The sequence below is a fragment of the Hyla sarda genome, chromosome 9, assembly GCF_029499605.1.
Source record: "Hyla sarda isolate aHylSar1 chromosome 9, aHylSar1.hap1, whole genome shotgun sequence".
Lineage (NCBI taxonomy): Eukaryota > Metazoa > Chordata > Amphibia > Anura > Hylidae > Hyla > Hyla sarda.
Genome location: NC_079197.1, coordinates 101,525,182 through 101,546,050, shown reverse-complemented (window position 1 = coordinate 101,546,050; position 20,869 = coordinate 101,525,182). Strand labels below are relative to the sequence as shown.

Sequence of the window (20,869 nt, the reverse complement as noted above, 5' to 3'; positions counted from 1 at the left end):
CTTACTTTATAGAAATTTTTAATACTTGGACTGCCTGGAGTCTGGAACTCATGGACATCACCAAATGTTGAGTTCCCCCCTTGAGATTCTTCACCAAGTGTTTACTGCGACTGCCTTGCTGCTTGTTTTTGGGTCCTTTTGCTTTCACTTTTGTCTTCTGCTAGGATGCTAAATCAGGGTGAGCTCAAAATGAGTTCCTTAAAAGGTTCTTGGGTTGCATTTATGGTATGTTTTGGGCCATTATCTATCCATACTGTGTACTATTGTTTTTGCGGCAAAGTGAAGCTCTATAAACTTCAGAATTCGTCCTGCTACATATATCTGAAGTCACATTATCAATAACGCCAGTGGCCAATTACCATTGGCAGTCACATATGGCCATGTCATAACACTGCCTCCACCATGTTTACCGTGATATGCTTCAGATCCTGTACTGCGCTTTTATAAATATATTTTTTTATTTAGCAAAGTTTTTTTGTGGCCTTTCTTCTCATGTGTTGCCAGTGGTTTGTATCTTAAGATAAACCCTCTAGATTTGCATTCATGGTGTTTCTAGATTGTAGACTTTGGCAATGATATTCCTACCTGGACAGATGTTAGTGATGGATCTTTCTTTAACAAGGGAATAATTTTGCAGTCATCTACTAGCAGTCTTCAATGTTCTTCCCAGCCTTTAGGTGTTGTGTAGCTCCCGAGTGCTTTCCTTCTGAACAATGTAATACATTGTTGATTTGGCAACTCATAGTTTCTGCTATATCTCTGATATATCTGCTTTGTTTTGTTTTCAGCCCAATGACACCCTTTCTTACTTGCATTGATATCTCTCTGGATCACATCTTGAGGATTCACATGAACAGCTAACAAATGCCCACTGAGAACTTAGAATCAACTCGAAACCATTTATCTCCTTCATTTGTCATGAAATAATGAGGTAACCAACAATACCAGACTAATGAAGGGGATATGTAAAAATGCCTTTAAAGGGGTACTCCGCCCCAAGACATCTTATCCCCTATCCAAAGGTCTCACCACTGGGGACCCCCTGCGATCTCAGCTGCGGCACCCCCAGACATCCGGTGCACGGAGCGAACTTCACTCCATGCCAGATGACTGGCGATGCGTGGTGGAGGCTCGTGACATTACGGTCTCGCCCCGCTCATGACGTCACGGTCATGCCCCGTCAATGCAAGTCTATGGGAGGGGGAGTGATGGCTGTCATGCCCCCTCCCATAGACTTGCATAGAGGGGGCGTGGCCATGAAGTCACGAGCCTCCACCAGGCATCGTCAGTCATCTGCTGCACGAAAAGTAATCTGCTGTCATCGCATCACCAGTCATCTGCTGCTCTAAACAAACACTGGGTGCAGCAGGGAGACTCCTGTGATCAGACATTGTATTCCCTATCCTTTAGACAGGAGATAAGATGTCTAGGGGCTGAGTACCCCTTTAATTCCTAAACAGTTAATGCACTATTGTCAAATGAAAGTGCAAGCAATACTTAAACATAAAACATAAGTAGCTGTCTGCACGGCCATTCAAAGAAGTTGCATATAGAAACAGTAAACACGGGGACATTCAGTGTAGCAGGACTCGCCCTAGTGCCCCACCAATCCTCCATGTTCTGTTGGTGCCACAGACCTTAATATTAACACATGCTTTACTGAAGCTCCATTAAAAATTCTCACAGCTGTATTCTTGTGCCTGGGGGCCGCAGGAGGCTGAGGTCTACCAGTTGGTGTTTGGTGGAGTTCCAGTGGTCAATTTCCAACCGATTTAGAAATGATCACCTATTTGTTGGGCAGTTCACAGATGCTTCTGGTCAGAATATCCCTGTAAGTATTATACATACTTTCCATTTGTTCTTTCAGGCAATTACACTAGTTGCCATCTGTAACTGTTAATAAGTTTGACACCTAGGATTGTGGAACCACGTATATATTTTCTGTGGGAGTCTCTATACACTCTATCTAGGTTCTTTAAATATTTGCAGCATTTGTCTCAGAATATGTCAGACTTTCCGTTGTATAAACAACATGTTTTAGGAGGGACTTAAATCCATAAAGTGTAATGGCAAAATTAGGGAGGTCTAGTGTTAACTTAATGGAATAAACAAACGTGTTTCCTGCATAAATTTACTGTACTTTTCTCCATTAATAAACCAGTCTTCAAATAAATGTCATGGAGGCGGAAGCAAGATGGCCAGATAACTGGATGTTAAACACATGGTTCTTCTGGTATCATTCCAGGAAAAAAAGTGTGAACTTTACTGGGCCACCATGAAAAATTACATTCTCAGTTAATAGTTGTATGCCCATCACCTTCATGACCCATAATACAAAATGTATGACTTCCATGAAAGTTAATCACTATAGTAATAAATGTTTTTAAATGGAATCTGGTAGGTACCAATAAATGGATTGCTCAATAACCTGGGACACACTTAGTTTCCAGTTCTTCCGCTGGCCACATTTCCCTCAACTACTGTGTCCATTCTTTGTTAGCTGTAAAAAAATATACTCTTTTGGTCTTATGAATAGGGACACCTAGTCAATGGGGTGGTCCAAAATCCTGATGGATATATCTTTTTCTATTTATGTATCAAGGAAAGATCTATCAGTCAGGTCTGGGATCAGGACCTTTTCATGGGTAAGTCTGTAAGTGTGTACTGCTGCGCATGACAGGTCCCTTTAAGATGGCTAGTATGTCAGACTGCTGCATCTAGCATGGTTATACATAGGTATAATAAAGGTTAAAATATTAAAACAACAGAACAACAATGCAGAGGTCCCATCCACAAACAGTTGAGATGGCAGTACTATGGCTCTGTACAACATCTGAGTTGTAAAATGCCATGATATAGCAACCATATACATCTATAGGAGGTATTTAGCATACAACTCATGGAGGCCTATAGAGTACCTACAGCACTTTAGTATGGAACTTTTAGGGACCCAGTATGTCAACAGGCTCTATGCATAAAGATGCATATTAATAATACATTTTAAGTTTCTCATCTAGGTGTATTAAATTCTCAGGTCAAAATAGTCATGGAATCTATTTACAGGATAGATATAATACAGGATCTATGATTTACAATGGTTGTTAGTAACAGCTCACCTCCTCCCCCTTCCTGCACAATGACCTTTGCACAGGTATATGTCCCCAACACTCTCCCTTAGAAGACAATCGTCTCCTGCCACTACTTTCTAAGGCCGCTGTGGCTGCTGTATGTAACGCTCGTCTCAAAATCCTGTTAATAGCAACTAATTAAAAAATGGCAATCCTATAACTATGTACAGAAAATATAATTTGCAAAATGCAATCCGAATAAAATAGATCAGAAATAAGATTACAAAAAAAAGGTTACAAAACAAATTTGTATTACACTCAAGAAAGTTTTCTCTAGAAGTGGTAACAAGATTAAAGGGGTACTCCGGTGGAAAACTTTTTTTTTATTTTTTTATCAACTGGTGCCAGAAAGTTAAACAGATTTGTAAATTACTTCTATTAAAAAATCTTAATCCTTCCAGTACTTATTAGCTGCTGAATACTACAGCGGAAATTCTTTTCTTTTTGGAACACAGAGCTCTCTGCTGACATCATGACCACAGTGCTCTCTGCTGACATCTCTGTCCATTTCTAGAACTGTCCAGAGCAGGAGAAAATCCCCATAGCAAACATATGCTGCTCTGGACAGTTCCTAAAATGGACAGAGGTGTCAGCAGAGAGCACTGTTGTCACGATGCCGGCTGGCAGGAGGTGGATCCTCTGTGCCAGAGAGGGATTGGCGTGGACCGTGCTAGTGGATCGGTTCTAAGTCACTACTGGTTTTCACCAGAGCCCGCCGCAAAGCGGGATGGTCTTGCTGCGGCGGTAGTGACCAGGTCGTATCCACTAGCAATGGCTCAACCTCTCTGACTGCTGAAGATAGGCGCGGTACAAGGGAGTAGACAGAAGCAAGGTCGGACGTAGCAGAAGGTCGGGGCAGGCAGCAAGGATCATAGTCAGGGGCAACGGCAGGAGGTCTGGAACACAGGCTAGGAACACACAAGGAAACGCTTTCACTGGCACAATGGCAACAAGATCCGGCGAGGGAGTGCAGGGGAAGTGAGGTATAAATAGGGAGTGCACAGGTGAACACACTAATCAGAACCACTGCGCCAATCAGCGGCGCAGTGGCCCTTTAAATCGCAGAGACCCGGCGCGCGCGCGCCCTAGGGAGCGGGGCCGCGCGCGCCGGGACAGGACCGACGGAGAGCGAGTCAGGTACGGGAGCCGGGGTGCGCATCGCGAGCGGGCGCCACCCGCATCGCGAATCGCATCCCGGTTGGAGGTGGTATCGCAGCGCCCCGGGTCAGTGGATCTGACCGGAGCGCTGCAGTAGCTCGAGTGTAGCTAGCGCTCCGGGGAGGAGCGGGGACCCGGAGCGCTCGGCGTAACAGTACCCCCCCCCTTGGGTCTCCCCCTCTTCTTAGAGCCTGAGAACCTGAGGAGCAGACTTTTGTCTAGGATATTGTCCTCAGGTTCCCAGGATCTCTCTTCTGGACCACAACCCTCCCAATCAACTAAAAAAAAAGTTTTCCCTCTGACCTTCTTGGATGCCAGTATCTCTTTTACGGAGAAGATGTCCGAGGAGCCGGAAACAGGAGTGGGGGAAACAAGCTTGGGAGAGAAACGGTTGATGATGAGTGGTTTAAGAAGAGAAACGTGAAAGGCATTAGGAATACGAAGAGAAGGAGGAAGAAGAAGTTTGTAAGAGACAGGATTAATCTGGCACAAAATTTTGAAAGGACCAAGATAGCGTGGTCCCAACTTGTAGCTAGGGACACGGAAGCGGACATATTTAGCGGAGAGCCATACCTTGTCTCCAGGAGAAAAAATGGGGGGAGCTCTTCTTTTCTTATCCGCGAACTTCTTCATGCGTGATGAAGCCTGTAAGAGAGAATTTTGGGTCTCTCTCCATATGATGGAAAGATCACGAGAAATTTCATCCACAGCGGGCAGACCAGAGGGCAAGGGGGTAGGGAGGGGGGGAAGAGGGTGACGGCCGTACACCACGAAAAATGGGGATTTGGAGGAAGATTCAGAGACTCTGAAGTTATACGAGAATTCGGCCCATGGTAGAAGATCTGCCCAGTCATCCTGGCGGGAGGAAACAAAATGTCGTAAATAATCACCCAAGACCTGGTTAATTCTTTCTACTTGCCCATTGGATTGAGGGTGATATGCAGAAGAAAAGTTTAATTTAATCTTGAGTTGTTTACAGAGAGCCCTCCAGAATTTAGACACAAATTGGACGCCTCTATCCGAGACGATCTGCGTGGGCAACCCATGAAGACGAAAAATGTGTACAAAAAATTGTTTTGCCAACTGAGGCGCTGAAGGAAGACCAGGAAGAGGGATGAAATGTGCCATTTTGGAGAATCGATCAACGACCACCCAAACAACAGTGTTGCCACGGGATGGGGGTAAGTCTGTAATAAAGTCCATACCAATCAGAGACCAAGGCTGTTCGGGGACAGGCAGAGGATGAAGAAGACCAGCGGGCTTCTGGCGAGGAGTCTTATCCCGGGCACAGACAGTGCAGGCTCGCAGAAAGTCCACGACTTCCGTCTCCAGAGTCGGCCACCAATAGAAGCGAGAGATGAGTTGCACGGATTTCTTGATGCCCGTATGACCTGCGAGATGGGAGGAGTGACCCCATTTGAGGATTCCGAGGCGTTGGCGTGGAGAGACGAAGGTCTTCCCTGGAGGAGTTTGCCTGATGGAGGCTGGAGAAGTGGAGATCAGGCAGTCAGGAGGAATGATGTGTTGCGGAGAGAGTTCTACTTCCGAGGCATCCGAGGAACGAGAGAGAGCATCGGCCCTAATGTTCTTATCGGCAGGCCGAAAGTGAATTTCAAAATTAAATCGGGCAAAGAACAGAGACCACCTGGCCTGGCGAGGATTCAGCCGTTGGGCAGACTGGAGATAGGAGAGGTTCTTGTGATCGGTGTAAATAATAACTGGAAATCTTGATCCCTCCAGCAGATGCCTCCATTCCTCAAGTGCTAATTTAATGGCTAGAAGCTCTCGATCCCCGATGGAGTAGTTCCTCTCCGCCGGAGAGAAGGTCCTAGAAAAAAAACCACAAGTAACAGCATGCCCGGAAGAATTTTTTTGTAGAAGGACCGCTCCAGCTCCTACTGAGGAGGCATCAACCTCCAATAGAAAGGGTTTAGATGGGTCAGGTCTGGAGAGCACGGGAGCCGAAGAAAAGGCAGACTTGAGCCGTTTAAAGGCGTCTTCCGCTTGAGGAGACCATGACTTAGGATTGGCATTTTTTTTGGTTAAAGCCACGATAGGAGCCACAATGGTAGAAAAATGTGGAATAAATTGTCTGTAATAATTGGCGAACCCCAAAAAACGTTGGATAGCACGGAGTCCGGAGGGGCGTGGCCAATCTAAGACGGCAGAGAGTTTGTCTGGATCCATTTGTAGTCCCTGGCCAGAGACCAAGTATCCTAGGAAAGGAAGAGATTGGCATTCAAACAGACATTTCTCCATCTTGGCATAAAGTTGATTGTCACAAAGTCTCTGAAGAACCATACGGACATGCTGGCGGTGTTCTTCTAGATTGGCAGAAAAAATCAGGATATCGTCCAGATATACAACAACACAGGAGTATAAGAGATCACGAAAAATTTCATTAACAAAGTCTTGGAAGACGGCAGGGGCGTTGCACAGGCCAAAGGGCATGACCAGATACTCAAAGTGTCCATCTCTAGTGTTAAATGCCGTTTTCCATTCATCCCCCTCTCTGATGCGGATGAGATTATAAGCACCTCTTAAGTCCAGTTTGGTAAAGATGTGGGCACCTTGGAGGCGATCAAAGAGTTCAGAGATGAGAGGTAGGGGGTAGCGGTTCTTTACCGTGATTTTATTAAGACCGCGGTAGTCAATGCAAGGACGTAGGGAGCCATCTTTTTTGGACACAAAGAAAAATCCGGCTCCGGCAGGAGAGGAGGATTTGCGGATAAAGCCCTTTTTTAAATTTTCCTGGATGTACTCAGACATAGCAAGAGTCTCTGGGGCAGAGAGAGGATAAATTCTGCCCCGGGGTGGAGTAGTGCCCGGGAGGAGGTCAATAGGACAATCATAAGGCCTGTGAGGAGGTAGAGTCTCAGCTTGTTTTTTGCAAAAAACATCCGCAAAGTCCATATAGGCCTTAGGGAGACCGGTTACAGGGGGAACCACAGAGTCACGGCAAGGGGAACTGGGAACCGGTAAGGCAGTCCTTGAAACAAGAGGGACCCCAACTCTTGATCTCCCCAGTGGACCAATCCAGGGTTGGGGAATGGTGTTGAAGCCAGGGTAGTCCAAGGAGAATTTCGGAAGTGCAATTGGGGAGGACCAAAAATTCAATTTTCTCGTGATGAGGTCCGATGCACATTAGAAGGGGCTCCGTGCGGAGACGTATGGTACAGTCCAATCTTTCATTATTAACACAATTGATGTAGAGGGGTCTGGCGAGACTGGTCACCGGGATGTTGAACCTGTTGACGAGAGAGGCCAAAATAAAATTTCCTGCAGATCCGGAATCCAAGAAGGCCATAGCAGAGAAGGAGAAGGTAGAGGCAGATATCCGCACAGGCACAGTAAGACGTGGAGAAGCAGAGTTGACATCAAGGACTGTCTCACCTTTGTGCGGAGTCAGCGTACGTCTTTCCAGGCGGGGAGGACGGATAGGACAATCCTTCAGGAAGTGTTCGGTACCGGCACAGTACAGGCAGAGATTCTCCATGCGGCGTCTTGTCCTCTCTTGAGGTGTCAGGCGAGACCGGTCGACCTGCATAGCCTCCACGGCGGGAGGCACAGGAACGGATTGCAGGGGACCAGAGGAGAGAGGAGCCGGGGAGAAAAAACGCCTCGTGCGAACAAAGTCCATATCCTGGCGGAGCTCCTGACGACTTTCGGAAAAACGCATGTCAATGCGAGTGGCTAGATGAATGAGTTCATGTAGGTTAGCAGGGATTTCTCGTGCGGCCAGAACATCTTTAATGTTGCTGGATAGGCCTTTTTTAAAGGTCGCGCAGAGGGCCTCATTATTCCAGGATAGTTCTGAAGCAAGAGTACGGAATTGTACGGCGTACTCGCCAACGGAAGAATTACCCTGGACCAGGTTCAACAGGGCAGTCTCAGCAGAAGAGGCTCGGGCAGGTTCCTCAAAGACACTTCGAATTTCCGAGAAGAAGGAGTGTATAGAGGCAGTGACGGGGTCATTGCGGTCCCAGAGCGGTGTGGCCCATGACAGAGCTTTTCCAGACAGAAGGCTGACTACGAAAGCCACCTTAGACCTTTCAGTAGGAAACTGGTCCGACATCATCTCCAAGTGCAGGGAACATTGGGAAAGAAAGCCACGGCAAAATTTAGAGTCCCCATCAAATTTATCCGGCAAGGATAGTCGTAGGCCAGAAGCGGCCACTCGCTGCGGAGGAGGTGCAGGAGCTGGCGGAGGAGATGATTGCTGAAGCTGTGGTAGTAGCTGCTGTAGCATCACGGTCAGTTGAGACAGCTGTTGGCCTTGTTGCGCTATCTGTTGTGACTGCTGGGCGACCACCGTGGTGAGGTCGGCGACAACTGGCAGAGGAACTTCAGCGGGATCCATGGCCGGATCTACTGTCACGATGCCGGCTGGCAGGAGGTGGATCCTCTGTGCCAGAGAGGGATTGGCGTGGACCGTGCTAGTGGATCGGTTCTAAGTCACTACTGGTTTTCACCAGAGCCCGCCGCAAAGCGGGATGGTCTTGCTGCGGCGGTAGTGAACAGGTCGTATCCACTAGCAACGGCTCAACCTCTCTGACTGCTGAAGATAGGCGCGGTACAAGGGAGTAGACAGAAGCAAGGTCGGACGTAGCAGAAGGTCGGGGCAGGCAGCAAGGATCGTAGTCAGGGGCAACGGCAGGAGGTCTGGAACACAGGCTAGGAACACACAAGGAAACGCTTTCACTGGCACAATGGCAACAAGATCCGGCGAGGGAGTGCAGGGGAAGTGAGGTATAAATAGGGAGTGCACAGGTGAACACACTAATCAGAACCACTGCGCCAATCAGCGGCGCAGTGGCCCTTTAAATCGCAGAGACCCGGCGCGCGCGCGCCCTAGGGAGCGGGGCCGCGCGCGCCGGGACAGGACCGACGGAGAGCGAGTCAGGTACGGGAGCCGGGGTGCGCATCGCGAGCGGGCGCCACCCGCATCGCGAATCGCATCCCGACTGGAGGTGGTATCGCAGCGCCCCGGGTCAGTGGATCTGACCGGAGCGCTGCAGTAGCGAGAGTGTAGCGAGCGCTCCGGGGAGGAGCGGGGACCCGGAGCGCTCGGCGTAACAACTGTGCTTGTGATGTCAGCAGAGAGCTCCGTGTTCCAAAAAGAAAATAATTTCCTCTGTAGTATTCAGCAGCTAATAAGTACTGGAAAGATAAAGATTTTTTAATAGAAGTAATTTACAAATCTGTTTAACTTTCTGGCACCAGTTGATAAAAAAATAATAATAATAATTATCCACCGGAGTACCCCTTTAATGAAGTCCTGGAAATGTCAGTACTAAACAATACACATTGGGGTTTATTTACTAAGAGTGGAGTGTAATTTTCTTTGTGAGTTTTGATTTCCGACAGGTATTTTCCCAAGGTATTTACTAAGGTTTCCCTACATTTTGCACTTTTCCCTGCGTTTTGCTTTTTTTTTGCACCTGTTCTAATTTGTCGGGTTTTTCCCAGCTCAAATCCACCACATTTTCTGTGGAAACCTTAGTAAATATGTTGGGATTTTTCAAAACTGTCGGGGACAGGCCCCTTTTGCCAGGGCACTGCCCACTTTCTCACATGGCCATGCCCCATTTTCGGGTTCTCCTAGTAAAAGGTTTTGGTTTTTTTGGTCGCAAATTGTGTCACATGGAATGTGCGACACAATTTGGGCACAAAGCCCGACAAAAAAGAGTCGGGATCACGTTAGTAAATAAACCCCATTGTGCAATAAACGTTCATTGAACCATATTGGGCCTCTGATGGTGATTATTACACTTGCAGTTTCAACAAGATTAACTATGATTTTATATTAGAAATTCAACTTTTCAAAATGACTAAAGAGACCAGTATGGTACATATGGAAACAGTTACTGGACTAACCCTAGAATCTTCAATCCTTTAATCCTGCTATATTTGATGATACTAATTTGCTGTATTTATCAAATACCATAAACAGTTTGTTCTCTTTTATCTGTTTCGGTCCTTTTGACTGTACTTGTTTTTCTATCTGCTGTTTTGCTCCCCTGAGTGGGATCGATCTTCCCTAGCTGACTGTGCTATCTTATGTTTTACATTCATTAAATGATTCCCTCTTATAAAAATTTAAAATGTGTACTTCAATAAAACACTTTTTCTCTGTAATACTGTGAGACCTTGGCCTTGAGGTTTTTATGTTCTGGTTAGAAGTGGTAATAATTCTTTCAGATTAGTACTTGGTGCATTTTCTGTTTAACTAAACAAAGAAAAAACGCATGAGCCACAGATCTCATTAACCAATCATACCAAGACAGAAAGCAGCTGACTTGTGTCTTATCGTCAATGGCGGAAATTTCCCATACGAGAGGAAGATACCTTTTTCCGCCGCCAAATACTTGTTGCGCTAACAGCTTACTTGCCATTAACTCTTCTCATAGAAGGACTCTCATGAACATTTCCCCTCTTATATTTCTTAGTTTTGCAGAGGGACTGTGTGAACCTGCCAGCAGAGCCACATGTAGTATCTGCGTAACATCAGATGTCACATCTCTATTGTAATCTGTTTAAATCACTGCTAAATAAGCAGACTGGGAGAGATCTTACAGAGAAACATATGTCCCCTGATGCAAGGCAATGTGCATAGATCAAGTGTAGATCAACTTGTACAAGCATAGTAAAGCACTAATGTTTCCCAAACTTTGGTTGTCCAGCTGTTGCTACAACTCTTAACATTACTGGTAGAAAAATGTACATATTATACACATAAATATGTTCATATGCCTTGCAGAGCATCCATCAGTAAATCAGATTTGACGGGAAGAAAAATTGTTTATCTGAAAATAGTAATATTAACCACAAAGATAGACAACTATTATGTGTAATTATCATTTGCAGTGGTATGTTTTTTTTTTTTTTTTTTTTACAAGGCCTGCATAGAAATGATCACTGTTCTTAATCATCATGGCATGTGAAAGGTAATTACATATCATTACATCCATAATTACACCACCATATTAAAGGAATAGGAAGGTTACTTGCATCCTACCAAAATATACCAGTAGTTGATTTTTTTTTTTTTTACAAGTTACAGGAGCTATACTAAATAAAAAAGAACAGTAGCGACACAGCGGGGCAGATTTACTAATATTGCTTAATACTTAAAGTAGTATTCTGATGTTTTATATTTGCTGGGGCCTTAGAAAAAGGGGGAAAAAAAAACTATACTCGCCTGTCTCCCACTAGTTCTACTGCAGATCTGTTTCTGTCTTCTTCCTGCATCAAAGATGAGCAGGATCTGCACGCTGGCTACAGCAGTGTCTCATCTCTGGCAGTAATTGGCTATGCAGGCAGGTCCTGCTCCAAGCACTTATCACAGAATTAGAAAAAAGCATCAGGGGACCAGAAGGTTGGACAGTTGAAATCCAACATGGCCGACTTCTCTCTCCCCTGTTATCATCTGTTGGGGGGGGGGGGGGGGGGCGTGAGGTATTAGAAAATTTGCTGGTCCTAGGACAACTATTAGGACAACTTTCCACTAAAGTGTATGGGGACATTGAGACGATGTAAACTTGAAACTAGACAGTATGTGAATTTGACAAATTTAACAAATCTAGACACCTGTTTTTAAAGCACCTATTAGTTGGCTTACTTTGCACCAAATTGTTGTGCCACAATTTGTGTAATTATCTACTGCAGTACAAAATGTATGCTGTGAATCTGGCCTATTATAACTATGGAATCTTGCGTCTGATCAGTTACCCTTATTGAATACTAGAAATAGGGAGCAGTCTTAAGTTTTGTGTGTATGTATGTATGCCTGCGTATTTGTGCAGAAAGTGATTGATCGCTACATAAATGCCAAAAAGACTTTTTTTTGCAACACAAATAAATATAATGTGAAAAAATATTCCCACACAGTCAACCCATTAAAGAGTGTATATGCGTGCAGACATGGATGTGAAATATAATGTATGGTATTATTTATTTGGGTAAGGCATGCAACACTTGTGGGTAATCAGCTACTTCCGAAATCCATCAGCAGGCTCCTTTCATCTTGGCTTGATGGGGAACTGCTTCATGTTCTTTACTTCTACTCAGTTGGTTGATAGTATTTCAAAGCTATAAACTGGAGATTGTTTACAGACTTCAGAAGAAAGCAAAAAGATGTAAATCTTTATGTGAACGCCACTGTCTGAGTGCCCAATAAGATGAGCAGATGCAACTTATTCTATTGTACTGTCAACTTAATGTTCACATTGTCGCCTTGTGTCTGTCTTACCTAATACCCATTACATTTCTATTGGCCATTACACAATAATGACTGCAATAAATATAACATTTCATCTAATATGGGAAGGAAGTACACAGTGTCACAGGCTTATATCACAGCACAACTCCATAGCCCACAAGTTGGCTGCTGTGGACTTGCAGGAAGTCCCATAGAATTGCACTTTAAAGGGGTACACCGGTAGAAAACAATTTTGTTCAAGTTAACTGGCTCCAAAAAAACAGATTTGTTAATTACTTCTCTTAAAAAATCTTAATCCTTCCAGTATTTATCAGCTGCTGTATACTACAGAGGAAGTTGAGTTGTTCTTTTCTGTCTGACCACAGTGCTCTTTGCTGACACCTCTGTCCATGTCAGGAACTATCCAGAACAGGAGAGGTTTGCTATGGGATTTGCTCTTACTCTGGACAGTTCCTGACATGGACAGATGTGTCAGCATAGGGCACTGTGATCAAACAGAAAAGAACAACTCAACCTCCTCTGTAGTATAAAGCAGCTGATAAGTACTGGAAGGATTAACATTTTAATAGAAGTAATTTACAAATTTGTACAACTTTCTGAAGCCTGTTGATATGGAAAAATGTTTTCCACCGGAGTACCCCTTTTAAGCTTTTAGTACTTTGGGGAAATATAAAGCCACCATAGTTCCTAAATATGTTTCCTGTAAACCATTCTGCCTGATATGTATGGCTCCTGTAGCCTCTGTTGTGTTCTCTACCTGCTTGATATTTTTTGCCATTCTTCTCTCTCCTTGCCTACATCTCCCAGCAATCATTGAAGCTCTGCTCTGCCAGCCCCCACCCTCCTACTCTGAGCAGCAGAGAGAGATTCAGTGTCTGACTTGCTTAGGCTGCACACAACTCCCAGTTCACAGCACTAAAGAGAGCATGACTCATCAGTGAAGGACAGAAGCCACATGGTCTTTGTCTCTCAGGAGGGTTGGGGCTGCTTTCAGGGAGGGGTTTGACAGAGACAAAGTGGATGGCTGGATGATGTGCTTCATACATGTAAGTGACAACCAAAGAGGGGAAACTGCTCTATGTAGCTAATGAATTATATTTAGACAACTAAATAGGTTGATGAGAGGGAAAGGATTAGTTATGAATTTAGTTCCCTGGAGTTTAGTACTCCTTTAAGATGTAGGTGCTGAAAAATGAAAATTTTTTAAATGCCTTATGCAGATTTAACACTTCCCCTTGAAATCAATGTGATCTGGATGTTATGCAGATTTTTATGCTGAATCAATGCCAAAATCCCCATGGAATCCACATAAAGAAACTGTGGGTGAACATGCGCTAGGGGCTAAAATCTGTTCTCATGTGAAAGCAGAATCTGCACTGTGCTTTGAATCCAAATCAGCACAGTTTTGAAAACCCATCTACCATGTCTATTTCTACTTCATGTCATGGACCTGTCATAAAAAAGTGGCATATCACTTTTCTGCATGTTACCACATGGATTCTCCCACTGAAATGACTGTAAGCTTAAACATCCCCACCAAAATCCACACACGATGAACATCAAAATCCCCACAGAAACTGTGAAACTGTGTTTCTAATAAAAATCTCAAGTATAAACTAAACAACTATTTATTTTGCTTTTAAAAAAGTGAGTTCTTGTCTAAAGTATACACTGGTCTTATGGGGAATCAACAGGGAACATGCTTTATGTTAAATAAATAAAAAAAATAAAAAACAAAAAGAGAAGGGAAAACTTCCTCTTTTCAAATGGTGCCGAACTAATGAAGTCTACAACCAGTCATCCAGTAATTTACATAATGACATAATGACACTTCCCACTAAAGATACAAAACAAATAAATAAACTGGAAAAAAGCGTTAGGAGGGACTTATTACGGACCCAAACTAAACTTTGTGTGCCATATTTTGTGCATTTTTAACAAATGAAATATGCCTAAACAAAAACTGTGTTGGCACAGAGAGCACATAGAGTTATTTTATTGATCCACATATTTCCATGGAAGCCGAATTTGCAATCCATCAATATGAGCCCTTACAAAAGGTCCTTTTCAAAAGGCAGCACATACTGTATTTCAAATGTACCTTATAATGTCTGACAAACAATAAAAAACAAGTAATACATTGTATATCTCCCTAATATGACAACAGTCCTCAAGGCAGTACCAGAACACTATTCCACCTACTGTAAACCAATATATGGGCACTAAAATAACCCTCCGAATGTAAGCAGATTTATTGCCTACACAATAATTTACTGCCACCCCCAGTACTTAAAGCAAAGGTCTTGAGACAAATTAGAATGGCACGGGTCTGATTTACAGCATTCATAGTTGTTCATGATGCTCAATGCATTTGTCAGTTGGGCAAGTCACCTAGAGCCACAAACTAGCATTCCTCAAATAATATTAATAGACCCTTAAGCCATAGAAAAAAACAATGGAGGGAGACTGTTGAAAGTCAGACAGCACCGCAAGTTTAAACAGGTCATCCTGCCTAAAAAAAAGATACTTGATTTCCTTTGTATTTTACTGAGGAATACACCTGCAAGGGCAGAAAAAAAGCTAGAATGATCATATTTAAATTTTGTAAGAGTCTCGAGGAAAGTTGTTCCAGGGCAATCCTGAAATGCAAACTTTTATAAAGTAAATGTTTAAATACTTGAAAGGAAGAATATTTTGCCAAGTCAAACCATGTAAGTGGAGTGATGACAGTGGAGCTGTAGGGATTGCTTGCTCTGGCGTATACATTGAAATGTTAATCCAGCCACAATACATAAGGCAGACTGTGTATTAAATGGGTTTATTGAAGTCAAAAGATTATTTTTACACATTTTTGTCATTACAGTTTAATGTACAACTTGGTGTAGTGCTAGGAAACCTGCATTATTTCATTGCCTGTATTCGAAAAACAAACAGGTTCCTTAGATTCATGTAGGGAACTTGAGGCGCACCCAAATTCCCTACCAAGACCAGACAGGAATAAAACATCTTCAATTGAAGCCCCAAAACGTATGGTTTCTGGAATTTTTCATTGTGGTCTATTCACAGGTTAAATGGGGTACTACAGAAGGATACTACAGAGGATAGGGGATAAGTGTCTGATTGTGGGGAGGGTCTGACCACTGGGACTCCCATGATCTCCTGAATGGTACCCCATCTCTTCCCAGGAACGGGGCGCGTCAACCCCCACGCGAAGTGGCAGCATGTATGCCCCGCCCCCTCCATGTATATCTATGAGAGAGCTGAAGGTACAGCGTTCCTGCGGGGGTCGAATCCCCAGCAATCAGTCACTTATCCCCTATCATGTCGATACCTGCATGATAATTCTTCCAGTACTAGTCCGCTGCTGTATGCTTTGGGGAAAGTTGTGTACAGTAGTTCTTTTCAGTCAGAAAAGTACTTTCTGCTGCCACCTGGATCAGGAACTGTCCAGAGCAAGAGAGGTTTGCTATGGGGATTTGTTTATGCTCTGAATCTTTAAGCCATCAATATTATTATAAAGACTCCTTCATGATCAGCAGGGGAATGTTGCTTGCTCACTGTTTATGAAGGAAAAGAGACATACGTACATGCAAGGCTGTGCCTGGTACTGTAGCTGACTCCTGCTGGGATGTTCAGAGCTGTAGCATCGAGTAGACTTGCCTATATACCTCTGTATACCCCTGTGCCTTAATAAACATAAGAGCCATCAATTGAATGCTGCGGCTCAATCTGTGGGTATCCCAGACATGGAACCTCCACTGATCATGCATCAGTTGCCTATCCTAAAGGCTTTTAAATGAAAGTTACAGAGAAATATGAGAGTTGCTGTTAATGTTTAAAGGAGATGTGTTTATTACAATTCTTTAGGAAATAACCCAAGTAAATAAAATAATTCTTATTTCTAAAGTCAACGATATTCATTTTTAATAATAATTTAATAATAATAATGATGATAAACAGAGTAAGGCTGGGTTCACACCACGTTTTTGCAATACAGCTCCGGTATACGTTTTCAATTTGAAAACCGTACGGAACCAAATTGAAAACTGTATGCATTGACTCTCCATTGAAAACTGTATGCCAAAAGATGCATCCGGTTGTGTCAGTTTTTTTCCCGTACCCAAAACCGTAGCCTACCACGTTTTTTTTGTCCGGGTGAAAAACCGTATTGAAACATATACATTTTTTTTTTATAACATGGGAGTCAATGGGAACTGTACAGAACTGTATGTGCATACGGTTCCATCCGATTTTCAGCATACGGTTTTTGACTTTGCATTGTTTATTCTTGGAATTTCCATCAAACAAGAGAAACTTGCGGTAACTTGCATCCTTTCTTGGTGAAAATCCCCAAATTTGATTAAAAAATTGCACATTTTGCATTTTTCTAACTTTGAAGCTCTCTGCTTGTAAGGATTTGGATATTCCAAATACATTTTTTTGGATTCACAATATGTCTACTTTATGTTTGCATCATAAAATTGACAAGTTTTAAATTTTGGAAGACATCAGAGGGCTTCAAAGTTCAGCAGCAATTTTCCAATTTTTCACAAAGTTTTCAAACTCACTATTTTTCAGGGACCAGTTCAGGTTTGAAGTGGATTTGAAGGATCTTCATATTAGAAATACCCCATAAAAGACCCCATTAAGAAAACTGCACCCCCGAAAGTATTCAAAATGACATTCAGTCAGTGTTTTAACCCTTTAGATGTTTCACAGTAATAGCAGCAAAGTGAAGGAGAAAATTCACAATCTTAATTTTTTACACTTGCATGTTCTTGTAGACCCAATTTTTGAATTTTTACAAGGGGTACAAGGAGAAAATGTATACTTGTATTTGTAGCCCAATTTCTCTCGAGTAAGCACATACCTCATATGTCTATGTAAAGAGTTCGGCGGGCGCAGTAGAGGGCTCAGAAGCGAAGGAGCGACAAGGGGATTTTGGAGAGTACGTTTTTCTGAAATGGTTTTTGGGGGGCATGTTGCATTTAGGAAGCCCCTATGGTGCCAGAAAAGCAAAAAAAAAAAAAAACACATGGCATACCATTTTGGAAACTAGACCCCTTGAGGAACGTAACAAGGAATTAAGTGAGCCTTAATACCCCACAGGTGTTTCACGACTTTTGCATATGTAAAAAAAAATAAAAAATATTTCACTAAAAAAGTGAGCCTTAATACCCCACAGGGGTTTCACAACTTTTGCATATGGAAAAAATAATATATATATTTTTCACTAAAATGTGTGTTTCCCCCCAAATTTCACATTTTTGCAAGATTTAATAGCAGAAAATACCCCCCAAAATTTGTAACCCCATTTCTTCTGAGTATGGAAATACCCCATGTGTGGACGTCAAGTGCCCTGCGGTGGAACTACAATGCTCAGAAGAGGAGGAGCGCCATTGAGCTTTTGAAGAGTGAATTTGTTTGGAATGATAGTCAGGGGCCATGTGCGTTTACAAAGCCCCCCCGTGGTGCCAGAACAGTGGACCCCCCCACATGTGACCCCATTTTGGAAACTACACCCCTCACTGAATTTAATAAGGGGTGCAGTGAGTATTTACACCCCACTGGCATTTGACAGATCTTTGGAACTGTGGGCTGAGCAAATGAAAAATGTACTCCTGTGGGGCGTAAATGCTCACTGCAACCCTTATTACATTATGTGAGGGGTGTAGTTTCCAAAATGGGGTCACATGTTGGGGGGTCCATTGTTCTGGCACTATGGGGGCTTTGTAAACACACGTGGCCTTCAATTCCGGACAAATTTTCTCTTCAAAATCCCAATGGCGCTCCTTCTGTTCTGAGCATTGTAGTTCGCCCACCGAGCACTTTACATCCACATTTGGGGTATTTTCTTACTCAGAAGAAATGGGGTTACAAATTTTGGGGGGCTTTTTTCCTATTTTCCCTTGTGAAAATGAAAAATTTAGGGTAACACCAGCATTTTTTTTCATTTTCCCATCCAACTTTAACGAAAATTTGTCAAACACCTGTGGAGTGTTAATGCTCACTATACCCCTTGTTACATTCCGTGAGGGGTGTAGTTTCCAAAATGGGGTCACATGTCGGTATTTTTTTTTGCGTTTATGTCAGAACCGCAGTAAAATTAGCCACCCCTGTGCAAATCACCAGTTTAGGCTTCAAATGTACATAGTGCGCTCTCACTCCTGAGCCTTGTTGTGCGTCCGCAGAGCATTTTACGCCCACATATGGGGTATTTCCGTACTCAGGAGAAATTGCGTTACAAATTTTGGGGGTCTTTTTTTCCTTTTACCTCTTGTGAAAATAAAAAGTAAAGGGCAACACCAGCATGTTAGTGTAAATTTTTTTTTTTTTTACACTAACAGGCTGGTGTAGACCCCAACTTTTCCTTTTCATAAGGGGTAAAAGGAGAAAAAGCCCCCCAAAATTTGTAGTGTAATACCTCATATGTGGCCCTAAACTGTTTCCTTGAAATATGACAGGGCTCTGAAGTGAGAGAGCGCCATGCGCATTTGAGGACTAAATTAGGGATTGCATAGGGGTGGACATAGGGGTATTCTACGCGAGTGATTCCCAAACAGGGTGACTCCAGCTGTTGCTAAACTCCCAGCATGCCTGGAAAGTCAGTCGCTGTCCAGAAATGCTGGGAGTTGTTGTTTTACAACAGCTGGAGGCTCCGTTTTGGAAACACTGTTGTAAAATAAGGTTAAAATTTTTATTGGGGGGGGGGGACGACAGTGTAAGGGGGAGTATATGTAGTGTTTTACCCTTTATTATGTGTTAGTGTAGTGTAGTGTAGTGTTTTTAGGGTACATTCACACTGGCTGAGGTTTACAGTGAGTTCCCTGCTGGGAGTTTGCGCTGCGGCGAAAAATTTGCCGCAGCTCATACCTGAAGCAGAAAACTTACTGTAAGCCTGCCCGTGTGAATGTACCCTGTACATGCACATGGGGGGGGGGGGGAACCTCCAGCTGTTTCAAAACTACAACTCCCAGCATGTACTGACAGACCGTGCATGCTGGGAGTTGTACTTTTGCAACAGCTGGAGGTACACTGGTTGGAAAACCTTCAGTTAGGTTCTGTTATCTAACTCAATATTTTCCAATCAGTGTGCCTCCAGCTGTTGCAAAACTACAACTCCCAGCATGTACTGATCATTGAAGGGCATGCTGGGAGATGTAGGTATGCAACAGCTGGAGGGATCGCAACTACAAGTCCCAGCATGCTGGGATTTGCAATTTTGCAAAATCTGGAGAGCTACAGTATATAGACCACTGCAAACTTTGGCCCTCCAGATGCTGCAAAACTACAAATCTCAGCCTGCCCAGACAGCAAACAGTTGTGTGGGCATGCTAGGAGTTGTAGTTTTGCAAGATCTGGAAGGCTATAGTTCAGAGACTACCATATAGTGGTCTCAAACTGTAGCCTTCCAGCTGTTGCAAAACTATAACTCCCAGCATGCCCAAACAGTATAGAGACCACTATATAGTGGTCTCGGTCAGCAGCCCTCCAGATGTTGCTAGGCAACTTACCGGCTTCCGTTGGATCCAGGGAGCTTGCTGCACGACATCGCCGCCCGCCGATCTCCGACGCCGATCGTCGCCCGCAGCCTCTGGATCGGTAAGTGGATCTTCGGCGTTCTGTCCTCTGTCATTTCCCCGTTATGCCTATTGTGGGTGGGCAGAACGTGGAAAACGAAAGTTAACCCCTCCGACTCCGATCTGCTATTGGTGGTCGCGTCTAGACCACCAATAGCAGGGATAGGAGGGGTGGCACCCCTGCCACCTCACTCCTATCTCTTCAGGGGGATTGTGGGTGTCTTAGACACCCGCGATCCCCCTTATATTCTGGGTCACCATAGACCCGTAATGACCCGGAATTGCGCAAATAGCAAGAGTGAATTCACTTGCGATTTGCGCCGATCGCCGACATGGGGGGGTCTGATGACCCCCTGGGCATTTGCGTGGGGTGCCTGCTGATAGATATCAGCAATCACCCCGGTCCGGTCCCCACCCAGTGCGCGGCGGGGACCGAAATTCCCACGGGCGTACAGGTACGCCCTTGGTCCTTAAGTACCAGGGAGCAAAGGCGTACCTATACGCCCTTGGTCCTTAAGGGGTTAAAGGGGTACTCCGGTGAAAAACTTTTTTTTTTTTTTTTTTTAAATCAACTGGTGGCAGAAAGTTAAACAGATTTTTAAATTACTTCTATTAAAAAATCTTAATCCTTCCTGTACTAATTAGCTGCTGAATACTACAGAGGAAATTATTTTCTTTTTGAAACACAGAACTGTCTGCTGACATCATGAGCACAGTGCTCTCTGCTGACATCTCTGTCCATTTTATGAACTGTCCAGAACAGCATATGTTTGCTATGGGGA

At 43.8% G+C, this 20,869-nt stretch overlaps 1 protein-coding gene across 2 annotated transcripts in view; it reads right to left on the bottom strand.

Annotated features, from left to right (window-relative positions):
• The window catches only part of COL4A6 (collagen type IV alpha 6 chain), a 267,855-nt gene that overhangs the window by 144,171 nt on the left and 102,815 nt on the right, over window positions 1-20,869 (bottom strand). The window lies entirely within an intron of this gene.